Here is a 6,876-nt window from a genome sequence, read left to right on the forward strand (position 1 = left end):
GAGAATTAAATAAAGTGTTAAGCCCTTCGACAGGAATCTCTGTGCAACTGTATAGGCTATGCTCCCTGCAATGAGGATGAATTATTAAGGATCAGGCATCCATGAATCTAATTTAGATCATTGGGTATATCTTAGGGTAAGTTCTATCGAGATATATTTAGAAGGTAATAAGGATAGCTTTTACATTCCAGGCCCGTTTATCACAGGGCATCCTGAAAAATCCTGTTACTGTTTATGAGAAGGGCTTCCTAGTGAGATATATTCCATGAATGTCTTTTTTCTGGCAATATAAGGAGTTAACTATTGAACTTGTGCCCAAATCCACTTCAATGGTAACTAAAATGCAATCATCATACAGAGTGTCTCCTCCTTTACTGATTTTTCTTTCTTCCAATATTTGGTAAGTATTTATTGAATTTTATGGAATTTACTGCCAGTCATTTCATTAAAAACCTAATTTCATTCTCTGTTTTGTGCTCTCTAACCTCCATCTCTCCTGCAAATTACTGTTCATTATTAATTTTTCTGAAAGAACTTAAATAAGGAGTGATTGTCAAAATTCCTAGCATAGATATTATGAAAAGCCTTGTAGACAGTCTAACTTGCTTAAAAAGTTGTTTAATATTAGAGATGTTACAAGGAAGTCTTACTTCATTTCAAAATAAAAATTAGATAAAAGAAATATGACTCACCAGATCATGTTCTCTATTCTTCTCTTGCCAGTTTTGCACAAGTGTTTATGGGAATAGCATAGAGAACAATCACAAGGGAGTTTTTTCAAAACCGCTGCTGAGTGAAACAAATATTTGAAGGCAATACATAAATACTACCTCTGTTTGTATCTTGATGATAGGAAAATGTGTAATCTGTTCTCTATTCCTTTATAAATTTTCCTACATCCTAGAAATTCTTTCTAATGATTCAATGTATAATATAAAATAAGCATTGAAGGCACAAAAATAAATTGAATGGTGTTACATCAATAGTATGACTGTTACTGAAGAAACTCACAATTGTATTTTTTGAGGAGATCTTGCCACTTGTGTTTGCAGGTGCATGTATTTGTAGGAATAAATTTGTATAAATTAAATCAAGCTACATCATAGTGATTGTGTAACAAAAGAGGAATAAACTTGTATTTCCCTCATGTTTTATTATGCCACACTCTCATTCTTTGTTTCAGTCATAAAATACAGCACCCAGGTACAATGACAATACCAAATAGGCTGGTATGTGTAGTAAATAGTGAGTAGTACAGTTGACCTTGAACAATGTAGGGGTCGGGGCCCAGCCTTCATGTAGATGAAATTCCACACATAAACTTTACGGTTTGGTAAGGTTCCACACCCATGGATTCACCCAACTGCTGATTGTGGAGTACTGTAGTATGCATTTATTTCAAAATTTCTCATATAAGTGGACTTGTCTAGTTCAAGCCTGTGTTGTCCAAGGGCCGACCATATTATTGTTATTCGTGATTTGTTTCCTTTCTTTCTAAGGATAAAAGTGTCAAGAGGTCAGCAAAGGCGGTGACATAGCAGGCTCCCGAAGTCTCCTCCTCCCGCCGGTGCACCCAGGGTACACATGGAGCTATTGCTTCTGTAAGAAATCCAGAAACGGAGAGGCTTTTACCCACCACGTGAGTCAAAAAATGCCCGCATCACAAAGGGGAAGAAAGGCTGAGACACAGTCTGACCACAAGCCCCACCCTGGGAACAACACTATACCATCAAGAGGGAATTCCTGGGACTCCCGTGGGGGTGCTGCTGCTGCTGCTGCTGCTGCTAAGTCAGGGGTACAGTGGATACGAATCCGCCTGCCAATGCAGAGGACAGGGAAGATCCCACAGGCCCTGGGGCAGCTAACCCTGTGCCCCCGCACCTACTGAGCCTGTGCCCGGGAGCCCAGGGGCGGGACCGCTGCGCCCATGTCTGTAGTTCCTGAGCCCCGGGTGCCCCAGAGGGCACACTCCGCACCAGGAGAAGCCCCCGCAATGAGAAGCCCGCGCACCGCAGCGAAGAAGAACCCCAGCCTGCTGCGGCTAGAGAAAGCCCGTGAGCAGCAGCAGCAGCAGCAGCAAAGGCCTAGCACAGCCAAAAAAAAAAAAAAAAATAAATGTTTTTTTAAAAAGAGGGAATTCCCAACTACCAGCTTCTCCCTAAGCATCAAAGGGATTGGGTCCTATATTTAGCACCACAACTTTGAAGACTCACCCAAGAGATGGGACCCTGAAACATCTAGCTCTAAAAGCCACTGAGGCTTGCTTCCATGAGGCCCAAAAGACAGTAGGAAACATAAAGGCAGTTGTTAACAGGCATACAAGCACTTGCTATGGCTCTACTTATGGGTCTCAGTTTAGAGGGAACAGGTAAAATTACCCATCTCCCAGTCTTTCCTTGAAAGGGGTCCATGTAAATACTTTGAAAACTGCTGCCTTGGGATTAAACTTGTCAGCACATACCTAGGGGCAGCCTGCAACGTTCCCTGGAGACAGAGCAACCCACGCACTCCCCTGCCATCTCTCCAAAGCCTCCTGCAAGTCGCCAGTGTCTCCCTGAGAGGAGCTCATACCTCCTTCTGTGCTCCAGGTTGTGCAGATGCTGCCCGGGTGACAGGTTGCCAGAATGTCCTGCTCTGCAGGTCAGTGGGGCTTCCATTCATGGTTCCCTGGGGCTGTAGCAGTCGAAGAAACAGTCTTAATGTCGAAGCAGTCAGTCAGAGAGATATGAGCAGAGAAAGGGGAGCACAGGCCAAACAGCAGGAAACCAGGCACCCTGTCAGCACCAGGGTCCTGGGCAGAGAAAAGCAGTAACCTCAAGACTGACAGCAAACCACACAGTTGAGGGTGATGTGTCCTGGAGGCAGACAAAGGTGGGGAAAGGCAGGGGTCTCTAGCCTCCAAATGTAACCTTTTGCTTATTATAGCCCCATTACAATGATATTAGCCTTACAGATATGAAGTACTACAGATGCCAAGACTAACTAAGAATGTAAATCCCTGCGCTCCTCAGGGAGGTGGAGCTGGGATGACAATCAGGGAGGAAGACTCGCAAGCCCCTCTCTCCCCAGTGAATATTCTGCCCCTTTACTCCGTGCCCCACATGATGGGTTTGCCAAAGAAACTCAGAGCAACTACCCACCTAAGCCTGCCCCCTCTTCCCTTAAGGTCACTTAAATAAGACTTTACTTCTTTCCTGAGCTCCCTGTATGGTCTCTGAGTTATTTTTTGCAATGAGAGACAAGAACCTACCCCCCAGGAACATCTTTGGGGAGCCAGACAGGAGAATTTGGTAGGCCTCAGGCTCTTACTTCCCTTGCACTTGAGAGGTGCTGCCTTACTCCCTGCCTTTTCTGCTCTCTCTCTCTTTCTCCTTTTCTTCCTTTTTGTCTGTCCCATTTACAGACCTACTGCTACAAAGATGTGCATGCAGGTCAAGCATTTAAAAGCCACTAGGGCACCCAGCAGGAGAAATCCAAAAGTGGTGCATCTTAAATCATCAGCTCAAATACAAAAACACAACTCAAAGTGGATTAAAGATTTGAACTTAACAGGTAAAACTTCTAGAAGAGAACATAAGCTTTTTGACATTGATCTTGGCAACATTATTTATTCACCAAAAACAGACAACGAAAGTAAAAACAAACAAGTGGGACAACATTAAACTAAAGTACTTCTGTTCATCAAAGGGAACCATCAACAAAATTAAAAGGCAATCTATGAAATGAGAGAAAATGTTTGCACATCAAGTAATCAATAAGGATTAATATCCAAAATATACAAGGAGTTTACACAACTCAGTAACAAAAATTTATTTAAATTACTCAATTAAAAAAATGGGCGAAGGAACTGCATAGACACTTTTCCTGAGAAGATAGATCCACAGTGACACGAAGAGGTGCTCAATGTCACTGATCAGGACAGAAATACAAATCAAAACCAGAATAAGAAAAAAAACACATTATCAAATCACACATATTACAACAGCTATTATCAAAGATAAGAGTTAACAAATGCTAGTGAGGATATGGTCAAAAGGGAACCGTTGTACACTTTTGGTAGATATGTAGACTGGTATAACCACTGTACAGAATATTAAGGATATTCCTCCAGAAATTAAAGATAGAATTACCGTAGGATCCAGGAATTCCACTTCTGGGTATATATTTCCGAAAGGAAATCTTCATCTCAAAGACATATGTGTCCTCCCATGTTCCTTGCAGCGTTATTCACAATAGCTAAGGTACAGAAACAGCTAAGTATCCATCAATGAGTGACTGGATCGAGGAAATGTGGTAGATACAGTCAGTGGCATGGCATTCAGCCTTGAGAAAGAAGAAAATACTGCAACGGCAACAGCATGGATGGACCTGGAGAGCATTACGTTAAAACAGAGAAAGACAAATACTGAATGGTATCACTTAAGTGTGAAGTCTTAAAAAACAAAAAGTCAAACAGAGAAATAGAGATTTAAAAAGTTACCAGTGGATCTAATACATAACATGGTGACTATAATTAATAGCACATTAATGTATAATTGAAATGCTGAGAGTAGAACATAAATTTATCAATTACATTTCAAAAAAAAACAGGAAAATATTTGTTTAATGACACTGTGAATAAAGAGGTTCTCATATACCTGGCTCCACCCTCATTCCCCCCAAATACTAATTAATTATGTAACCTTCAGGGAGCCAAAGGTAATTTGTCTTATTCATCGTTATATTCTCAGTTTACCATAGTGCTTAGTATATGATGTGAAGTGAAAGTTGCTCAGTCATGTCTAACGTGCTTATTTTGACTCATTCAAGAACAGCTATACCAATCTCTACTTCCACTAGCAGAGAATGACAGTTTCTATTAATATATCCCCAATATATTAACAGCATTTGGCATTATTTAGTTTTTTTTTTTAATATTTCTGGTCTAATCCCATAGATGTAAGTGATATCACACTGCAGTTTTAAAATCCAACTTCCCTGATTACTAACAATTTTTTGTCATCTCTTTGTCAGGTTATTAGATTTTTGGGTTTCTTATTAATGATCTTTTCCATTTCATTTGCCCATTCTCCTAGTGAGATTACTGATTTTCCTTGTTGAATGCATAGTTTCTTAGATACTCAGTATTCTGTCTTCTTTTCATTTTTAGTCATTGCTGGTCTTGTATCCATGTTTGTCATCTCTTAATTTTGTCTATGATACACTTTGGTGAACAACAAAATATTTTTTTCAACAGACCTAGTAGTTTCTTATTTTTTTCTCCTTTTAAAATAAAAGGTAATGTAACAAATACTTACATAAGAAACAAGGACTTCAATGTCATGGATGATGTGGAAATAGGATTTACTTTATTAAAGTAGAGATCTCAAGGCTTCATTCTTAGTCAATGAAGGGATGTTAATACTGAAATATAAATAGATACAGTTCAGATTGCCCTTCCAAATGGCAAATTTAACCTTTAGGTATAAAAGGTTATACTTTTGAAAATTTTTTAGAGTTCGTCGTAACTCAGAGATCACAAAAGCATTTTCCTATGTTTTCATTTACTAACTTTTTTTATTTTTACCTTTCTCATTCAGGGCTTCTACTCAACTGATTTCTACTATGAATCTATGGTGTTAGTATAAATCCAGTACCACTTTTCTCAATGGATAGATCTAGTTTTCCAAACATCCTTCTAAACAAACCCATTTTGCTATTTTGTTGCTCACTTTATTATTTCTTGATGCAATGAAGACATTCAGAGAAAACGATTCTAAATACTTACAGAGAGCAGAGTGCAGGTCATATACAAAGGAAGGACACTAAAACATGGACTCTTAAATAGTGACATGCATGCTCAAAGACCTAGGATAAATACTTTCAAATTTCTCAGCAGAAATAATTTTCTACTTGGGAAATCAAAATATCTAATGAGTTGACTATAGAACAGTGTCAGATTTATAAGCACTCAGAATATGTACATCACATGCATGCTTTCTTAAATGGAATTGGACAATATACCCTCCAACATAAGGGAGTGAACCAAAAAAGAACAAAGTCAAAGATTCCAGGTAATAGCTGAATATTCAACCTGGAAGAGTGGCAACTAGAAGTTCCAGGATGAATCACATCTAGAGAACAATTTCAAATTAAAGCATGACGTAAGATGCCTCCAAACAAAACGAAAGATGGGGAGAAAGGAAGGAGACAGATAGAATATGATAAAACTATATTTTAAAAGAGAAAGTGAAGACTGAGTTTCACTCTAAAACTTAGTAGATCCATCTTAGGAGTCCAAAGGTTGCTGGAGTGATTCTAGATTTTCTCAAGCACCTTCAGTCAGGTGAGAGCTGGAAGGTGAAGAATGGCTCAGACTAATTTCTTTGGAGCCACAAAGCCTCTCATCCTACAGCAGGCTAGATAACGGCTCATTCTCTGGCATTGGCCGAGATCCAAGAGAGGAAGTATAAGTGGACTAGTGCTATTTCAAGCCTCTCTTTGCATCAGTTTTGCTAAAGTCCCAGTGTAAAAACTTTATGATCAAGTTCAAAGTCAGTATGAGGTGATAACTTCCAAAAGGTGTGAACAAGCAAGGTATTAATGTAAAAACTGGGCACAGCAGTACAACGAATCTACTGCAAAATGTGCAAGTGGTGTAGATAGTTTAATCTTCAGCTATTGTACGTAGAAATCATAGGATTGTCTTAAAATTGATAAGTCAAGAATAAGCAAGTTAAGCAAGTTTCCTTACAGATACAGAGGAAGTTTCTGGAAGAAACTAATAAAGAGTTAATAGAATTTGCCTCAAAAACAGGATTTCTGAAATTGGAAAGGTTGGAGACCTTTGATTGGAGACCAAGACTTTGATTCTGTAAAAACAGTGTGAAATAATTA

General features: G+C 39.2%; 1 long non-coding RNA gene across 1 annotated transcript; it reads right to left on the reverse strand.

The window, feature by feature from the left end:
- Nucleotides 1-1,133: 1,133 nt before the first annotated feature.
- On the reverse strand, nucleotides 1,134-5,971 carry LOC138427127 (uncharacterized). The gene is made up of 4 exons (XR_011251920.1): nucleotides 5,298-5,971; nucleotides 4,131-4,368; nucleotides 2,572-2,673; nucleotides 1,134-1,599 (listed from the first exon to the last, which is right to left on the reverse strand). It is a non-coding gene; the product is annotated as an uncharacterized lncRNA (long non-coding RNA).
- Between the last annotated feature and the right edge of the window lie 905 nt (nucleotides 5,972-6,876).

The sequence above is a fragment of the Ovis canadensis genome, chromosome 21 (genome assembly GCF_042477335.2).
Source record: "Ovis canadensis isolate MfBH-ARS-UI-01 breed Bighorn chromosome 21, ARS-UI_OviCan_v2, whole genome shotgun sequence".
NCBI lineage: Eukaryota > Metazoa > Chordata > Mammalia > Artiodactyla > Bovidae > Ovis > Ovis canadensis.